This window comes from Planococcus citri, chromosome 2, assembly GCF_950023065.1.
Source record: "Planococcus citri chromosome 2, ihPlaCitr1.1, whole genome shotgun sequence".
Taxonomy (NCBI): Eukaryota; Metazoa; Arthropoda; class Insecta; order Hemiptera; family Pseudococcidae; genus Planococcus; species Planococcus citri.
The window spans coordinates 40,872,641-40,892,777 of NC_088678.1; the positions used below are offsets into that span (position 1 = coordinate 40,872,641).

The 20,137-nt window shown below is 33.7% G+C and overlaps 1 protein-coding gene and 1 long non-coding RNA gene across 2 annotated transcripts in view; one reads left to right on the top strand and one right to left on the bottom strand.

Moving 5' to 3' along the window:
- The window catches only part of LOC135835790 (kin of IRRE-like protein 1), a 404,063-nt gene that overhangs the window by 97,918 nt on the left and 286,008 nt on the right, over window positions 1-20,137 (top strand). The window lies entirely within an intron of this gene.
- LOC135835800 (uncharacterized) overlaps window positions 19,442-20,137 on the bottom strand; it is a 467,845-nt gene continuing 467,149 nt past the window's right edge. The window contains exon 5 of the long non-coding RNA XR_010556949.1: window positions 19,442-19,458. This is a non-coding gene — a long non-coding RNA (uncharacterized LOC135835800). The remainder of the gene's footprint in view (window positions 19,459-20,137) is intronic.

The following is a 20,137-nucleotide window of genomic DNA, read 5'->3' on the forward strand; positions in this document are numbered from 1 at the left end:
CAGAGGGGTGAAGTTTTTCTCTTTTTTTTTTTTGGCCAAACAAGACTCACAACGTGTGAATATGAGAATAAAAATTGAATTTAACTAGATTTGAAATGCAGTACGCTCATTTATGAATGACAAGTTCCTGGACTTGTGGAATTGTAATATGAATATTATTGAATTTCATATTTCTCATCGTTGAAATGTTGTAAGCTTATTAAATCGATCTGGTTTTCTCCTCACAATTCACGTGGGCATCCAAGTTTAACGAAATGGAAATTTTTTGGAAAGAACATGATCTATAATGTCCTCAGCATCCATTTCAGTTACTTACCCAAATTGATTTTTTGGTTTTTGAAGAATCTTGAAAATTCAATTGATTATTTTTGACCAAGTATTTATGCTTTTCGAAAAATAATATTGATTTATTAAATAAAAATGATGACAATTTGTCCTGAAACCAATATCGACTTTCTCGAAACGAATTTCACCACACCTGGTCATTATTCTGGAGTTTCCAGCGTGATTTTTCGTTTTCCCAGAATTTTAAATTTTCTCCAACATTTTCTGTATAAGACACCTTCAGTAATTTTGAGCAGCATTCTCCAATCATTGAAAATATCCGGGTTGAAAAAACGCACTCTGGAAATTGAATCAAACGTGAATAAACTCGTTAAATACTCTCTAAATTTGAAACAGTGAAATTTCACTGCTTAGCAGTCACGACATTTTGCCTTCTTAAAAGCAGTAGTTTTTTACTGCAAAACAGTGAAAAATCTACTGAATTGGCCAGTAAAAAAATAATTTGACTGACCAATTCAGTAGATTTTCTACTGTTTTGCAGTAAAAAACTACTGCTTTTAAGAAGGCAAAATGTCGTGACTGGGTCATTCCACGTCAATTGGACCAAGAAGTGGTAGGTGGGTTCGGCGATTTTTTTGAAATTTTTCCTGTGGAATGACCTTCCGAAGGGATGATCAATGGCGCAAATCGCAGCCCTCTAGCTCATTTTTAACGGCAGCCAGGGGGTGTCAAAGTTTTCAGTGAACCCAAAATATCGTCCATTTCAGCAGTGGATTGCTCGATAACCGCGATACCTACAAAAATGGAACTTTTTCCCATAGTTAGAGGTTTTGAAAGGCTTTTTGGTGATATCATAAAAATCAGTGTTGCCATTTTTTTTCGTACAAAAAATTAGCTCAAAAAGTTTCAAAACGTAATTTTCATATCGTTCCGACTCTCAAAACTTCTGAAAAAAATATATTATGGACAACTGTTCATGCTGAACAACATACTAAAAAATTGGGATGGTAACTTGTAACAAAGTCGATTTAAAAAAATTTAAACTTTGCGAAAAAACGCGATTTTTTGATTTAAAACATGAAAAAAAGTTTTGATTGGTAAAGTTGACCCATTTGACCCCTATTTTCACGTATCTGTTGAAAAAGTTGAAAAAACCCCTTTCACTCAATAAAATGAACTCATCACAAAAAAAATCAAAATTTGAAAAAATTCAATTTTCAATTTCAAACATCAAAAAAAGCTTAAATTTATTCAGTTGTCTTATTTTGACCACTTTCTGACGTATTTCATGATAAAGTTGATAAAAATCTCACTCACAGCAAAAAAATGAAATTTGCTTTTTTTTTGAATTTTGATTTTTTTGTGATGAGTTAATTTCACCGAATGAAGGGGTTTTTTCAACTTTCTCAACAGATACGTAAAAATAGGGATCAAATGGGTAAACTTTACCAATCAGAACTTTTTTTCATGTTTTAAATTAAAAAATCGCATTTTTTCGCAAAATTAAAATTTTTTTAAATCGACTTTGTTACAAGTTACCATCCCAATTTTTTAATATGTTGTTCAGCATGAACAGTTGTCCATAATATATTTTTTTCAGAATCTTTGAGGGTCGGAACGATATAAAAATTACGTTTTGAAACTTTTTGATCTAATTTTTTGTACGAAAAAAAGTGGCAACACTGATTTTTATGATATCACCAAAAAGTCTTTCAAAACCTCTAACTATGGGGAAAAGTTCCATTTTTGTAGGTATCGCGGTTGTCGAGCAATCCACTGCTGAAATGGATGATATTTTAGGTTCACTGGAAACTTTGACACCCCCTGGCTGCCGTTAAAAATGAGCTAGAGGGCTGCGATTTGCGCCATTGATCATCTCTTCGGAAGGTCTTTCCACAGGAAAAACTTCAAAAAAATCGCCGAACCCACCTACCCCTTCTTGGTCCAATTGACGTGGAATGACCCGACTGCTAAGCAGTGAAATTTCACTGTTTCAAATTTAGAGAGTATGTTCTCGAGAGCTCCATTAACTGCCAAATTAATTTTCACACAACTTGAAGAAATCGAAATCCAGAATAGGCAGAAATAGCTAAATTCAGTTCGAAAGAGTTGATATTTGTTTTAAGAATAATTTTCATCATTTTTACTGAATAAGTAAATCAATCTTTTTTTCAAAAAGCATAAATAGTCAAGAATGGTCAATTTTTAATTTTTTAAAATTCTCAAAAACTGAAATTTTAGTTATGGGGGTATTAGACCATGCTCTTCCCAGAAAATCGTGGCTCCGGTCAAAAATAGAAGAAGGACACCTCGAAAGTCGAGAGGATTCCTCTGTTGGCTTCTTCAAGTCACCATTACTGATCACCCGAAACCCTTTGATGAAATTACTCGTATCAACGAGGTCATCGTTCACTTCGAAATAAAATTTCTGTAGATGCTTTATCCAAGCGATTCTACATCGTATATGGTTTAAACTTTTGAGAATAAACGAAGAAAAAAAAATAGGCTATCGAGATATCAATGGATTCGATTCGAGAAAAGAGAAAAAAAGAACTCGCATACACGAGTACATATAACTTCACACAACCAGTCCTGGAAAACTTCGCCTTTCATTCGCCAGCTTGATAAATGGTTTTTTCCATTTCAAATGTATCAGCTTAAAAACTCCTATGCTAGACGGAAAATAAAATTCAAAAGATTGCGACTGACTGTTTAAAGGTACGAAGAATTTTATATTTTGTAGTAGCTTCAGCTGATTTAGTACTTTTTATGTAAGCTGCTGTCCGTGTTTTTACTGCCAGCCATAAATATTTAGTTGTTAAAAGACATATTTCTTTTCCGTATTTTATGGTTGATTATAGGATTGAATCTTATATTACATTTTATGGGATGGAAAAATCTCAACCGTTTAATGTTTTTTTATATCAGTTATACGCTATCTTAATGCAATGTAAAATTCGCCGGTAAATTTTACTCTTAGGAAATTTTTTCCTGTAAGTAGGTGAGTTTAAATAAGCTGCAGTTAAAAGTGGAAATTTTCTCAGTCAGTTTTTTTTTTTACTGAGATTTAAATTGAATTTTCTGCTTCTTCGCCTGCTCCCCGGGCCAAATAAAAGGAAAGGTTCACCGTGCAGTTTAAATTAGCGAAGAGAATGTGATATTTGTAACAGGTTTTAAATCGCAGTTCAAAAAGGAATTTTTGTAATTCCTTTAAACGTACGCTCGAGAAAAGAAATTTATATAAGTAAATGATTTAATTAAAAACAAAAAGACTCGCAGAGGAAAAGAAGTGAGGAAATGCTTCTACGTATGGTGTCATGTCTGTCGCAGTCATTCATTGCTAGAGAGAGAAGTTAATTTTACGGGCAATTTAATTTATCGGTTTTATTGCTTTTTCTTACTCGTTATTGATTACTTTTTATTTATGGTTTTAAAGTTTCAAATCGAACATTCTCTGCACAGTTTTACATCTCGATGTTGTAAATTTGATCTAATTACCAGGAAACGAAAACTAATCCAAAGACGAGAGAATTTATTACTTTGGTCGTGTGTTCCAAGTTGTAAACTAATTAAAAATCAAATTTTTTAGCGTCAAATTGACGTCTCTTAATGGAATTGAATTTCATAACTTTTTTCTCCTTTTTGAAATTGAAAAAAGTGACCAAAAAAAAAAAAACACGAGAAAATCTTTTATACATATTTAACGCGGTTGTTTTCATGCTAGCAAATGACAGATAGAGAAACTTTTCAGTACAGCAATCTTGTGCATATACCTTTTCATAAAAAATAAAGTCTTACACAATTGCGTTTTTTTTTTTCATCGTAAGAACAATAGAGAAAAATTCTCCGGTATATTTTATACTTTTATCAACTACCATAACTAATAAGTTTATGAAGTTTGTTGACTGTTGGTATAAAAAATCGCGCTGTTGATAAAACTCGGCGTAATGTTGTAGTTTTTATAACGCACTAGGCAACAGAGAAGGATGCGCGACGGTAATTATAAAAAGTAATATAAAAGATACTGTGTCGTCGTAGGAAGGTAATGTATTCGCGCGCGAGTTTTCTTGACAGTTGAAATTAATGCGTAAACAGAGAGTTTTCTTTATTGTTTGGCTCGATTGCAATTTTGCACCAGTCATTTTCTTAAAATTTATTGTAATCGATTCGAAAATGTTACGTTGTTGCCGCGTAAACGTGTAAGAAAACATAAGTGGAACTGGCATTTGCGAAATAGTTTTGTCATACGATGCAAAAATGGCAGAAAAAATACGAATGTCGGGTGCATAATGCAGAAAATCTCGAATACGAGATGCATCGCCAATTCAATTAGGATCCTGGTATTTTTCGAATGAGGAAATTCGTAATAAAATTGAAAATAATGGAGATGTGATGAAAATTATTCATATTAGAGTATTTTACTGATCAAAATTGAAAAAAATCCGTCGAGGTAATGATTTCGCTGAACCCAAATGAAGCAGAAATTTGTGACAAATTTCAATTTTAGGAAGGAGGCGGGGGGATTTGTCGAGTTTCTGAACGAGGTGGGTCGAAATCTGTCTTCGATAATTCTGAAAATAATTTGTTTTTTTAAAAAACTTCCCGAGCAGGACGGTGATTTCAGGTTTAAATTGTGATCTGTCACGAGAAAACCAGGTTAGTGTCCAAAAAATCGATTTGGTTTTTTTTATGGATATTGGTAGTACTCATTGTCAGTGTGCAGAATCCGCCTGTGGTGGTTAAAACGTTCACGAATGATTCTTTTGACCCTAAATTCGAGGTTAAAAAAATAGAGCAACTACAAAAAAGTTTGAAAAATTTTTTATTTGTGATTTTCTTGAAAAGTATGTTCTGGGGAGTGAATATGCGAATTTTTGGGGCAATCGGCCCACATTTGGAGGATTAGTGCCATTTTATTGAAATTTGAATGAGGCTTAAGCTGGAAAAATCTTCTCTTTTCACCTTGAACAAAATTTTTGAAAAAATTGAAAAACTCAATAAATAACTTTATTTTATATTAATAATTCATTCTAAGTAGTTTTCGCGAAATTTTTGGTGCGAAATTTTTTAAAAAACGAAAAAATCGATTTAGGGAAATTTCGATTATCGGCCTTTGGCAACCCTGATTTAAAAAAAAAATGTCAGGTCATGTTGGCACCCCTTGTGGCCAAAAGTGGTCCAATTTTCAGGGACCTACGAATCATAGATCGCCGAACACATAGATTTAAAACTTCAAATGTCCGTCCTGTAAAATTTACGTTTTGGACACTAACCTGGTTTTCTCGTGACAGATCACAATTGAGGAAGCAGACTTTCTTATCAAAAACCCGTGGTCATGATCAAAAATGATTTTAGATCTCTTATGATCGAATGAAAAACTAATTTTAGTCTCGAAAACAGACTTTCTGATCAAAAATTGGTCATGGTTGAAAATCGATTAATGGAACTCCAAAAGTCAGTTCATTTGCGATTTTTGATCTCAAATAATGGATCATGTTGGGTATAAAAAATTAATTAGTCTTGAAAAATTAAAATAGACTTCCTGATCCAAAATTGACCACGATTAAAAATCGGTGAATCGAACTTCAAAAAATCGATTCATTTGCGATTTTCGATCTCTTGTAATTGACCATTTTCAAAACGAAAAATCAATTTCAGCCTTCAAAACAAGCTTTTCCAATCTAGAATCGATCGTGATCTAAAATGGGTAAATCGACTAAGCTGATAATCGATTCATTTCAGATAGCAAAAATTCGACCAAAATTTCGTTTTTCTTCCCCAGAAGTGATATTTGGAAAATCAATTTTTCCCAATCGATGGATTTATTGATCTTCGTTATTTTTTTTTTGTTTAGAAAAAATTGACCGAAATTGCGGTTTCTCAAAATATCTATATGTATCAGTGGTGATTTTGATTTTTTTTTGCAATTTTTGTAAACTCTATCACCTTCAAGATAGCTCCAGGGAAAATTTCTTTCAATGAAGGGATTATTTCAAAATCTTTCTTTGTTGCATATCCAAAAATTGACAAAATTTGTCGTAGTCAGATAAATTGATTTTTTTCAAGGGAAAAGGTGCTCAGCTGGACCTTTTTTTCAAATGGGAAATTATTAAAAAAAATAGGGACCTGTTTTCTCTGTCGAGCAAAAGAGGTAAACAATTCTAATCTTGTAAAATAAGGTATTACCCACACCCACCCAATCAATTTGCAATTTCTCTGTGGAAATTTTGTCGAATTTTGACTAAATTGAAGGTTTTTTTTGACTCTCACTGATGTTAAGATACCATATTATATTTTTGAAAATCAGCTCGTTGAAATTTATTTCTCATATATATATTTTTGTAATAGCAGAATACAATATTTTTGTATACCTACACCTTATAAAATGTAAAGCTTTCACTGCGAAAGTTCAATTTGAAAATTTTTGCATTTTAGTGATCCATTTCAAATTTTCTATTCATTTTCTTTGAACCCTTGCATTATGCAAACAGTTTTTTTTTTCAAAGTTCAGTCGATTTTGAGATACTTAGGAGGCTTCAAAGTTTGACTGTTTTACAATAAATTCTATTATGTTTGTCTGAAAATTATTTTCATGACCCACTTTACAATTCTCTGAAGGGTACCAATGGAGATGAAATAATAATGATGGTCATTTTTGTGAATAATCTGGGGAAACTTTTGAGAAAAATTTAACGAAATCAAGGAATCTGACTTCATTTTTGGCTCGAGATTCTTTATTCATATTTACGGCAAACTGGTTAGGCAATTTTATTGACACGCACGCGAATTCTTATTTATTCACGAAAACAATGGAATAGCATAGCAAAGGTGCCTATAATAATCTTTTTGAAAATCTATTTCCACGTCAAATGAGACTATACATTTGAAATTGACTCCTTTTTTTCCATTTTTATGTCTTATAATATTTTCGAATCGTGAACTTGATTCTCGAACGTACAAAGTTGAAAATTTTTTGGGTGCAGTCAAGAAATAAGAGAGATCTACGGATGAAATTTTGTTCACCACTCTGTGACCTACCCTACTCCCTTTCCACCTGTAGAAAAAAATTGACTCAAATAAGAGAAGAAGATATCATCCTAGTAAATAGAAATAAAAACGTAATATGACTCTAGAATGTCTCCACTTTTTTTTTTTTTTTTTGATAAAGTAATAACGTGTGAAATATATTTATTAATATTCCGTAAAGGTATTCTTAAACGCGAGGAAAAAATAAAACCAAAAAGAAGGCGCACGAGTTTCAAAAGAAAAAAAGAGAGAAAAATTAAGAAAAACGCTGCAAAAAGGTAACAAATCCAATTTTTCTCGGTATGTTTAACATTTTCAACGGACTTTCGCGAAAATCACAAATCCTGGTTGTTTTTTTCTTTCGTCTCATTTGTATGAACACGACGCGATGGCTTGCATTCCGATGAAAGATAAAAAAAACCTCTCAAGTTATACGTGTATACCTAACCTTATGCGTTATTTTGTAGTTTTTTTTTTCGTGCGACGTGAAAAGCTTCGCGGAATCAAGTTAAAATCATAAAAACTCTTAGTAAAGCCATCCAATTTGACCTTATTTAGAGCGAAAATTCCGTTTATTCATTCAATTTGTATACGCGAATGTACGTACCATCGTGTCTGTGATGAATGTATTTGGCTAAACGTCTTGTTTATGGCGTATTGCACTTATTAGGGTGTTTAAAGTGATTACCTATTGTTTATTACCATATTCTATCACCATGGTGGGGATTGTTTCTCAATTCAGTCGTTGAGGACCAATTATGAGAACTGTAGAGAGAAAGGGAAAAGGACCTGGCTGCTGAGGAAGTTTTAAAAAAGGGAGATTCCAGTTCGGAATAATTCAACTTCTTTAGAATATTTTCAACGAAATGGATAACTTTTTTATGTATTTATGAACTGGGAAGAATGAAGTTTTTTGAATTTGAAAAGTTTATTAGGTATGCTTTGATAATTATGATCTTGTTTTGAAAATTTTTGGTTTCTCAATGATTTAATTCAATTGATTTTGGGTTGAGTTATGAATGAATGATGCCAACTCCTCTAAAAAATAAATGTCTCTTTGTTACTAAACAGAAAAAAAATTGTTCGATGGATTTTGTTCCATCCTCTTAAAAATAATTATGGCTTTTTTGAACACTCTGTACACAGGTTTAAAATATTTTTGACATTTTTACTTCCAAGTTTTCCTCTTATGGGAAATATATCACAATTTAATTCATCTCATACTAAGTACAATACTTTTTATAGTCAAGAGTCGTTTCCACCTCCCAGTAGTACTTCTGATGTTCTGCGACACACACAGCTCTATCGTAGCGATTGCTGGGAAGGAACGAACGCGTAGAATAGAATAAAAATACCAAGTATAAGAGCTAAAAGAACGATAAGTGTTGGAAACAAAAACGTAGCGACTTGAATTTAAACCGTGTAGAGGCAATAAATTAAAAAATTATCTTAATGATCTTTTTAAATTCAAATAACGAGCTAAGAAATGGCGCTTTAATTGTTACTTCTGTATAGTGCAGTACCTATTTATAGAAACTGCCCTAGTTTTTTGCTTCATTTTTGAGGTCAGGGGTACAATTCTCTTTACCCGTTTCGGTATAATTCTATAAAACGGAGAAGTTAACTGTTTCGAATATTTTCATCGTTTAAGTAGCTAGTTAACGTGAAAGCTAGAAAAATATATTGTATTATTTTCCGTACCTACACCGTTGGTTTATTGTCGTCGTCGTCTCATTGTTGTCAGCTTATACTCGTACTTTTCGTATGTACGCGTATATGCATGTACATTATGGCAGGTTTAATATTTCGCCAAGTAGATAACATAATATGAGGAAATAAAAGATGGGTAAGCAGGGCTCGGTTGTTTTCTCATAGACCTATACAAAGATGAAGCTGGCAGCACGGGAGGGGGGAAAGCATAACAACGTCAGGAAAAAAATGAATACGTTTCGCGATGACGCGCAAAATTACTGGCGAGGTTTTTCTTTCCCCCTAAGCCAAGATCGGCAGCATATACCATGCCTAGTATTACTGTGTGCGAGTGTATATTTATATGCATACAACATAATATAATGTTAAGAGGGAAATACGTAATAAAGAGCGTCAAATAAAGCCGAGAAAATGTTGAAGAAGAAAAAGTTTTCGCCATAAATCATCGTATGGGTGAATTTCTCTTACGGATGGTTTGCCAAGTTGAGTGCTGTTGGTTTCGAAGGTGAAATCTGAATGGAAACTTGGCTGAGGTAGGTGTGCAGGGGTTCAACTTACATTATACTTAATATGAGTAAGGTAACGATTTTCATTCGTATGTAGATATTATGTACTTGTATGTATGTGTGACGTGACCAAAGAATATGGCGAGGTTACGGAAAAATAGATTTTTCATGGAGTTCAGTTCCGGATGAAGTTGATAAGGTTTTCTCTTCTCGAGCAAAAAACAGAGATTTACGTCATCTGCGAAGTGAGCTTTAAAAAAATATGGCAAATATCTGAGGGATACAACTCTTAGTATTCAAAATAAATTAATGTTTCTAGCTTACATTTTTAGCAATGTTAATTCGTTTTAATTTTCATCACGTTATGGTGAATTAAAAATTACCTGATGAAAATATTCAGACGTTTCTTCGCATTTGAATGGTTTATTGGATTAATTTAACACAGATATTTTTGACTCGCGATGCAATGGTGGTTAATTCTTGAATACAAGTTGATAGCTTCGTTAAATATACATATGCTCGAAACGGTTGTTCAGTGTTCTGAGTCTTTCATTTAGAATACATGATATTTTGCTTTACCATGGTTGATGGTACTTTTCCGCGAAGTTGACATCTCTCGATTATTTAAAATACTTTACTTATAGTGATTAGTGGTGTTGATTTGCTAATTATAAATTAATGCTACCTACGTCTGTACAAGGAAGTATAGAAAACTAGCTATGAAATCTTAAAAGTTCTCCGCAGTTGGGTAAGAATGACGTGAATTTAAAATTGTGGTGTAGGTATGTGTGACGTAAATGAAAAGCTAAGTTTAATATACGAAGTTCACTGGATTTCTTAAGAAATAATTAACACTGTGTTCTGAAAAAAACAAGTATTGAAGTGTTTCATGCGCGAATAAAATCATGTTATGGAATCAGTTGTATTTTAAGATCAATAAAAATCATGTAACATCGAGCTTTTAGGTACAAACAGAATGTGGGGGATGCTGACGGAGAGAATTTCTACAGCTGAATTCTGAATCAACACATAGATATCTATCTGTAAAAATCAATGAGTGTTTGATTCTACAAATAGAAAATAGGTAATACTATTTTTGATGGAGCTCAATTTTACCCATAAAAAATATCGACATTCTATTGTAACAGTTTCGATCTGCCTAGAAGGTCTTCATGTGAGAAATAAATTATAATTTTGTGGAGAAAAGTAAAAGGTCGGTAGTCTAGCATGAATTTAAACCAGCAAAATCAATTGCAGAATAAGTATCACACTATCACACACTTATACTTACTTTTAGTTCGAATTTTAGTTGTATTGCATTCCATTGCAGCGTAAATTGGCTTTTAGGTGGTCGAAAATTTTTTTTATATCAAGTTTAGATGTCTGTATCAATTTTGATGAGATATATTTTTGCATTTTTCGTGAGCCATTCAAATCTTCAACTTATCTGCAAAATTGAAAAAAAAAATGGAAATCAGATCTTGAAATTTTCTTTTTACTTGTGTTGAGATTACTCCTCCAGTGTGAAATAATACACAAGGATCTAAACAGATACGTAAGGAGTGATTTGTTCACCACATCTAGTAAAAGTCACCAAAACATAGAAAATTCCTATTTGACTGTCTGCAGGCATCGTAGCGGGTCACTTTTATAGTGACTCGGTCACGTTTTTCACGAAAAGTCACTTTTGGTTACTTTTTTCATCAAAAAGTCACTATTGGTCACTTTTCTTCCAAAAAAGTCACATTTTTGATTTTTTTTTTCGTTTTTTATCCAAATTATCTTTTTTTTAAATTCATTTTCAAAGGATTTTATGCAAATTTTCTTTATTAAACAATTTCAGAATTTTAAAAACACAAATTTTTACTTTTCGAAAGCTTTTACCCTCGCTTCGCTCGGGCTTGTTTTCTCTTCCTTTTCAAAATAAAGATGGAATTTTTTTTTTTTTTAAATCAAGTTCTAAAGCCAAAAAATAAATTTCTCACAAAAAACATCGTTTTTATGCCTCTCAAAATACAAATTTTTAAGAGCTTTCGCCCTCGATTAGGCTTGTCTTTTTTCATTTTCAAAATCAACTTCCTTCAAAAAAACATCATTCAAATTCTAAAATTTTAAAAACAAAAAAATGAACTACTCGTTCTCACATTTTTTTTTAAAACGGGTTTTCCGGTGGGGCCAGGCAGTAGAATAAAGGAATAATTTTTAGGTGAGATGTTGGACGTTTTTTTACTTTTGTTTTTCGATTTTTTGCTCTCCTGAACACTGGAATTTTAAAAAAATTGGTCACTTTTTTCGCTGATAAAAGTCACTAAAGTCACTTTTTTTAAGAAAAATTTTGCTACGACGATGCCTGCTGTCTGGTGACTTCTTGATGACAGATTCACTAGGCGGTGACCATAAATGTGATAGATTTTGTACTTGGTGACTTTTGGTGAGTCAGTCAACAAGAAATCATCAAAACATAGAAAATTCCTATTTGATTGTCTGGTGACTTTTTGAAGACAGATTCACAAAGCAGTGAGCATATGCGATCGATTTTATACTTGGTGACTTTGGTGAATCCCGTTGAGTTTTGATGAGTCAGTCACGAAGAAGTCACCAAAAAATATGAAAATTATTATTTGACTGTCTGGTGACTTTTTGGTGACAGGTTCACCAAGCAGTGGCCATTCGTGATAAATTTTATACTTGGTGACTTTTAGTGAATCCGACTTTTGGCGAGTCAGCTACCAAGAAGTCACCAAAACATAGAAAATTCCGATTTGACTGTCCGGATGACTTTTTAGTGATTCACCAAGCAGTGAGCATATGTGATCGATTTTCTACTTGGTGACTTTTGATGAATCCTGGTGAATTATGGTGAGTCAGTCACCTAGAAGTCACCAAATAATGTGAAAATTAATATTTGACTGTCAATGTGACTTTTTGGTGATAGGCTCACCAAGCAGTGAGCATAATAATGTGTGATCAATTTTGTATTTGGTGACTTTTGGTGAGTTAGTCACCAAGAAGTGACCAAAATAGATGAAATTTCTATTTTACTGTCTGATGACTTTTTGGTGACCATATGTGATCGATGAGTTCGTTAGTGTTACTACATTAAATGAGGTTTCTGGGCAAAGTCCAGTAGGGGGGTTGGGGGAACACGCCTCCTCCCGAGAAATAAAAGGTATGAATTTTGGTTTATCCCTTTTAATTTAATTTTTAATTGGTATCTAAGTATATGTAGATAATTCGGTGCTCAGCACCTACTAAAATTATGTTATTGAAAATGTGAATCAAATCAACTCAACCAATTTTAGTTTGCAGAAACAAAACTCTATGAATTTCATAATTAATTACATACCTACTCACACGAAGAAAGCGCATCTTTTGTCTCATTATAATAAAACCGTCTCTTTAGAGGTACCTAGAATTTTTATGAGTGGCTGCATTTGTTCGCATTTTTGATTTAAAAATTTTTCCAAAAGATTACATCTACCCCTAAGATAAAAATATTCAAATCATATGACTGATTCACTACCTATTTAAAGCTTCTACAGAGAAGATATTCGAAAGGCAAATAGTTGAATTTGAAATGTAGACACGATCTGGTATGGTGAAATATTTTACTCGAAGAAAAATCGAACAAGGAAAGGATTCGGAATGCACCTAGTAAGAAATATAACACCATTTCTGCTTCGACATCGAGGACGAAGAACGCTTGAACATCTTCCAAGAAACAAAAAAAAGAGGCTGGAATTTTCGGCAGGCGTTTAAATTCATATTTACCAGGTTTAATGCGGCGCGGTTTTTGAGGATAGGTCGTAAATTGTCGGCTCACAAGGAAAAACACGAGAGACTCGTTCGATGAAGTGGGTAGTTTTAGGTACAGAACAGAAGACTACATACCAATACATTTCTACGTTGGGCGCGAAAAAAGAAAAAAATATACCAGTGTTAAAACTAATGGCTTTGACCTTATACGATCCTTCGAAAGAATGTTAAGCGATGATTAATAACACCAGTGACCTTATGGTTCAACGATGAAATTAAAAGCTTTAATCTATTTTCAAGGCGGATGAAAAGCGAAAGTGTTATTTCAGCGGACTGTTTTTAGATTTTCGTGCTTGTGTACTCGTATGTGGGGTGTGTCTGGAGTTGAACTGAATAAAGTAAAATGAAGCATCATAGGGGAGACGTGTAGATGAAGAGGGAATGCAAGGAATGGTTCTCCTAAGTACATGGTTGAGTGTTGCTTATACGAGTAACATATACTCACGATATATATGGAATAAGAGCAGCACGAACGTGTTCAAATGATACATCATTTCGGAAACCTTTAATGAACGGCGATTTAAAAATGGCAAAAAGTTGTTTAAGATGAAACCCCTTCATATGGAGGGTTCTAAAGAACACGAGTCTATTACGTGTACATTAGAAGAAAGTTTAGACTTGAAAGTCGCAGACAGAAAAAAGCGATAGAGTAAGTGAGATAGACACGGGAGCAGTTCACTGTTATTTTGTATATCACCGCCGCTGTCATTCGACGTCGACACTCTAAACCCTTTTTACATGTTTCACCCTTTTCCCCCCTTTCTACGCCACATTCCCCGAACCAAGTCTAGCAGCACACTTTCCAGCAGCAGGTTTTAAATGAATTCCAAATATTCTTTTCACATCATCGCCTAAAAAAAAGCACGGTATTCTAACGAAATTCTTCTTGATTTCGACGTTAAGGTGCTATATACCTATATGTGTTCGCGATGGTGGCAATACATGAAAAAACTTTCTTCAAACGCGAAAACTTCTTTGTGTGCGGTTTTTACGTATGGTATAACGCGAATGTACCAGCTCGCGTATGGCTGAACTGAAGCCGAAGCGAAGAAAAAATTACGCCAGTTTCGAACGAATAGCTACAGTATATGTGAACAAGGAGGAGGAGAAGTGAAGAGAGACTTCTCATTCGTATACGAGTACGAGGTTTTCTTCTTCGTACACGTTTTTCTTTCTTTATTTTTTCCCTCTTTTGGTGGATTTTTATGTAAACACGCGTTATGTACTACTATACGCAGAAAGTGTAAAGTTTATTATGTTCTCGCGTGAGATGAATTACTTCGTGGTGAATTGATGTTTTAACATGCCTTTCAGCCGAGCACATGAAGAAATTGCTGTTTTCTAGGTCTATATCGGTGTGGTTCTGCTGGAAGGGTGCACCAAGTATATTATGGATTTGCCAAGTTTGAATGAACTTTGTGTGGAATGAAAAGAATGAAAAAAAGGAGTGCTTTTTAAATGTCGTGTCGTGTGTGCCCACGTGGGAGACATTTTATTGTACGTACCTATGTTGAACGTGCAGCTGATTTTCTTCATTTGGACAATGATTATTAGAATAATGATCTAGGTATGTATGCGAATCTACGCATCAATGGCTGGAAGGAAAAATATTATCGGTAGCTCATTTCAAACCGTTTAAATTTACATTTCTCCGCTAACTTGAACAAAGAAGGGGGAATTTCCTATCTTCTTATGGAAATTCTTTGGATTTCCTAGAGATTCCTCAGGCCTTCATTAGGAGATCCTCAGATTTGCCGGGACAACTTAGGAGAGGAAATTTCCCATCCCCTCAAAAAATTCAAAGTTTCCTGTTTCCTCATTAAAATTACCAGTAATTTACCAATAATTATCAATACCTAATTTACTAATGCTCGGAAGGGTTTGTTGAGTTCCGATTGAACATCGGTTAGCTTCATGCATCTTCCATGGTGCACTTTTACTGCACTCAGGTGCAAATTTTTCAATTCAGGGCATCCTAGAGTCTTATCAGTGATGCAAAAAGACGATTTTTTTATGGACACACACGGATTTGGCAATAAGGTAACTAAGTATATTAAAGCAAAAAAGAGTAATATGGAGAAAGAATGTAGAGAGTAGAGTAGAGTAGAATCAGGATTTAAAACAGTTTGAGTTTGAATTGGTTGCGATGGTGGTGGTTCTTAGAACCTTTGAAAATAAGTGGTTCCCAGTTTTGGTTTCCAAAAGGTTCTCAGACATGGCTTTGAAATGGTTTTGTTTTGGTTCCAATAGGTACGTTTCACATTGTTCTTCCCCAATGGTTCTCAATTTTTTTCAAACTCCAAACGGTTCTGGTGGTTTCTTTCACTTCTTCTTTAATGTTTTGCTGGTGGTTCTGGTGGTTCCACGATTCAAAAAAATAGTTCCAAATGGTTCCAGGTTCCAAAAAATGGCAAAAAATTGAAAATGCGAAAAAATCTCCCTTATAAGGAAAAGGGAGCCAAAATCTGATTCTGGTTCTTGTAATGGTTGTTATTATCTTTAAAAATTCAATCAGTTCTAAATTTTTAAAAAATCAGTTTATATGATTGTTGTTTTAGGAATTTTATTTTACAAATTTTAAAATGGTTCTGAGCTCTGATGATTCTGGTCCCCATTTCAGCTGACCAAAAACAAAGTGGTTTTGGTGATTCCAAATGGGTGTTGTTCCAACAGTTTTCATCCCCTGTGTAGAATAATGAAACCCCTCTGCCTTAGTGTAAGTGAAGACCATGATACGGGTTCATGTTGCTGTTGTCAGGGTTCCATATCTTTTACAGGATGTTGGAAATTGCATTTAGTGGTACCCTAACAGGGTGAGGCTAATGCCTATGCTGCAGCAATTATTCTGAAGAATCGATGTTTTTTGATCTTTTACATAGTAGTTTCCCATTGCTTTCTACGCTATTTACAGAGTAGCTGATGTTCAGTAATCAGCTACTTATAGGTGCTCGAACCAGTTACAGCTTTTTGATACTGGCAGCAGATTGCATGCATTTCTGTTACCTCTGCTGTTCTGGTGCTCGGAGCGTAATGTGTAATGGATGTTAAATGCACTACTTACAATAGATACATTACCTCAATGGGTGAAAATATGCTGATGATATGCGACAAAAAATGTGGCAGGAATTGCAACACTTTTCCGTTAATACTTTTCTGCTCACTAATCAGTGCTCGTATTTTTTTATGTGATAAATTCTGCCAATGTCCAATATTCATGAAATTTTTTTTAGCTCTGCCTGGGATCGACCTGGGTCTCTGAGTTGGAGAGTGATTTTCCTTCTTATGTAACCAATGGGACACATGATGGAATGGATGCAAATATTTCTATTATGCTAAAACATCTGAGTAAAATACCGCATTTATGTGTGTTATTTGAAAAAATGCGAGAGAATACGAGTACACCAAAAAACAGGTTAGTGATGTATTTTGTAGTTGGTTTCTTCCACCGTGAAGAAACACGCCACATAATCTGGAAGTGCTAGGGCCTTATGGGAGAAAAATACACTACAAATTTTCACATAGCATATTTTTTAGCATATTTTTTTTTGGTGCAGCAATCCGCCTAATGAACAGCGCTTTTTCATGTGTATATTCAGAATACATCAATAAACCAGCTGGTTTTGGCATCTTTTTCAGCATATGGGCAGATTTTCCCCCAATGGGGTGCATGTTAACATTTGTGTCTGTAGCAGGATTTGAACCCACAACCTCTTGTCCAGAAAGTTGTGGCTCATTCCACTATGACACCATGACACCGAGTGTTGATAAGGATTAGATTCTTAAAAATGTTGGATGGAGTCGTAGATACAGTAGTCCCCGCTTAATGTAGTCGCGGTTAATAGAATAATTCGGATAATGGAATCAAAATGGGTTGGGATGGAACGCTTGCATCTTCTTACATGTAAATTGTATCGCTTATTGTAGTGGAGAAGAGCATTGAGTTCAGTTAATAGAGGAGAAGGTACAAATATGGACCCCCTCTAGCTTTTTGGCTTTAAAGGGTAGAAAAAATTATCAAAATTTTTTTTTGAATATACCATTCGAAAGGCCAAAGACTCTAGTATATTGTGTAAAAAAATTTATTTTTTTTGTTGAAAACTCACGGAGAAATTTGAAATTTAGAAAAGTGACATAAAATGGTACAAATATGGACTCGGGTACAAATATGGACCCCCCTCAAAAAATGAATAAAAAATTCAGAAAATTGAACAAAAATTTATTTAAAGATGTTTTTCGATGCTTTGGACTTGTCTTCTTTATTAATAACACTTTTCTCGATATTCTAAAAACCATTGAATCAAAATTAGATGAAAAAAAATTTAGGGGTCCATATTTATACCCATGCAAAACATTGGCCAAGTTTATGAAAAATGAAAAAATCATGGTTCCATTTTGACACTTTGGACTTGTCTTCTTTGTTAATAACACTTTTCTCGATATTCTAAAAAATATTGAATCAGAATTAGGTAAAAAAATTTGGGGGTCCATATTTATACCCATGCAAAAAATCGGCTCAGTTTATGAAAAATGAAAAAAATTATGAAAATCAGTTAAAGTAAAGACAAATATGAAAGTATATTTTGAAAGTACACATTGTAAGCTACTTACTTCGCTAATAATTTTTTTTCCAAACTTTATTTGAAGTTGATGAATTACCGAATGAAAAACTTGTAAAATTTTCCATTGTGAAGAAAATAATGCGCAAACAGAAACAATTGCTGATGAGAGACACCCAAGTTTGCATGGATCCAAAATAAGTACATGGATCATCGATACTACACTACTAGTATAATTTTTAGTACCCAGCATGACCGTAGCGCTAGTGGTTGTACACTAAACCATGGGGGGTCCATATTTGTACCTGGGTCCATAATTGTACCTTCTCCTCTAGAATTGATTAATCTTCAAAAGTTGGAGAAAATCACGGAAATTCGACAAAAAACAAAAAGTGGATGAAAAATACATGTTTTAAACATGTTAAAATGTTATAAAAACACAAAATGAAGATCATTTTGTAATGAGTGAAAATTTGTAAAAAAAGATGATGAAATTTTTGTAAAATTTTATATAAATTGTTCAAAAAAGTGTTCAAAACATGTATTAAAAGACTTCTTATGTATGTACCTAACTAAACAACCAAAAACATACTGAAATTGACCCCTAAAAACATCAAAAAGTGATGAACAGAATGTGCAATTTTGTGTGTTTTTAGTGTTTTTATCCTTCATGCTTTCTCTGGTTTATAGAATGAAACATACCCGGTCCCCACTCGATTCTAATGAATAAGTATGTACAAGTAGAAATTGGAAATTTGTTTGCGAAAATTATGGAAATTATGCTGAAGGAAGTCCAAGCTTATTTATGACCAGGGGAAAGCCCAAATACGAGTAGGATTTTCGTAGTACGAGGTTATAATATAAGAAAAGACACAGAATGCATATTTTGAAATTTTTTCAGTTTTTTTTTTATTGGACCACTTATTAGAATATCCCGGTTAATAGAATTAAAAGTACCTCGGCCCAAACCGATTCCATTAAGCGGGGACTACTGTACTTCATAAGTTTACAGTTACAAAGTCTCCATGATTCATGAGCACTTTGTAAATAACACTTACCAAGTCCTCATGATTTATAGATACTTTGTAAGTAAGTCAACAATTACAAGGTCTCCATAATTCATGGATCTGAAAAATAGAAAATTTGGTGAACTTTTTGCAAAGAGAAACCAGGATTTTTATTTTTCATGTTGAAGAGATGCGTTTAGAATTTTTTGGTAAAAAAGTGACACATATGAGTAGGTAATTTTTGGAGACAAGGAAAAGAGTTTTTGATTTTTTTTGCAAAAAACATTTTGTTTGGTCAATTTTTGAAAAAGCCAGAACCTTTTACAATTTTTAGCAAAAAGCAAGAATAACAAGCAAAAAGCAGGACTTTTTGGGAATTGTAGGCAAAAAGTAGATATATATTTTTGAGACTTTTTGATAAACTTTTGATAAAAAGTGAAACTTTCAAAATATTTCTTCGAAACAGCGAGTTCTTGTCAATATGGTTTACAAATCAAATTTTGACTGGGGGGGGGCTTATTTTTAACAAAATGGGAGGGGGATAAAAAAAAACTGGTCTGTTACTCCTAGGCATTCTCTCCCATCAGTTGGAATAATACAAATGGCAGCTCACATGAGGGTTCTTTATAGGTATTATCATTTTCAAATTCAGTCCTCCAAAATGAAAGCAAGTTCACCATTCTGCTAGTTGTGCGAGCAAGTGTCCTATTGTTTAAAGATACAACATTTTAATAGCCGGTATATTGTAATTCACACGCTTACTTGTTATGCCAGTATGCAAAATATTTTGCGTACCTATACCTATATTATTCTACCGAATAAGCTAACCTATTCTATTCTTGAATCACTTTATAGCTTGGGTACCTACACAGTACCTACTTAATAGATTAATCTGGAATTTCACGTGCTGCTACGTACATTCTGGTGGTGTAGAAAAAGGGGCGAAATTTCCACCGCATAATGGCGCCGTCTATACTGGAACACTGCGCGGTTTTAAAAGAGCCAGTAAAACCATCCGACCAAGGGATGTTACAATTAGGCAAAAATCCCATTAAAATACAAGGCTAAAAATGTGTAAATATGGCCACGGCAATAATAACACATCTGTTATGCACGTCTTTATTTAGGACATCCGTCGCGTCCTTCATTAATTTCTCCTCATCGTCTAAATACACGAACATCGTGGCATAGAACGAAGGATAGAGAGGAAAAGCCAAGGGGGGACTTATGA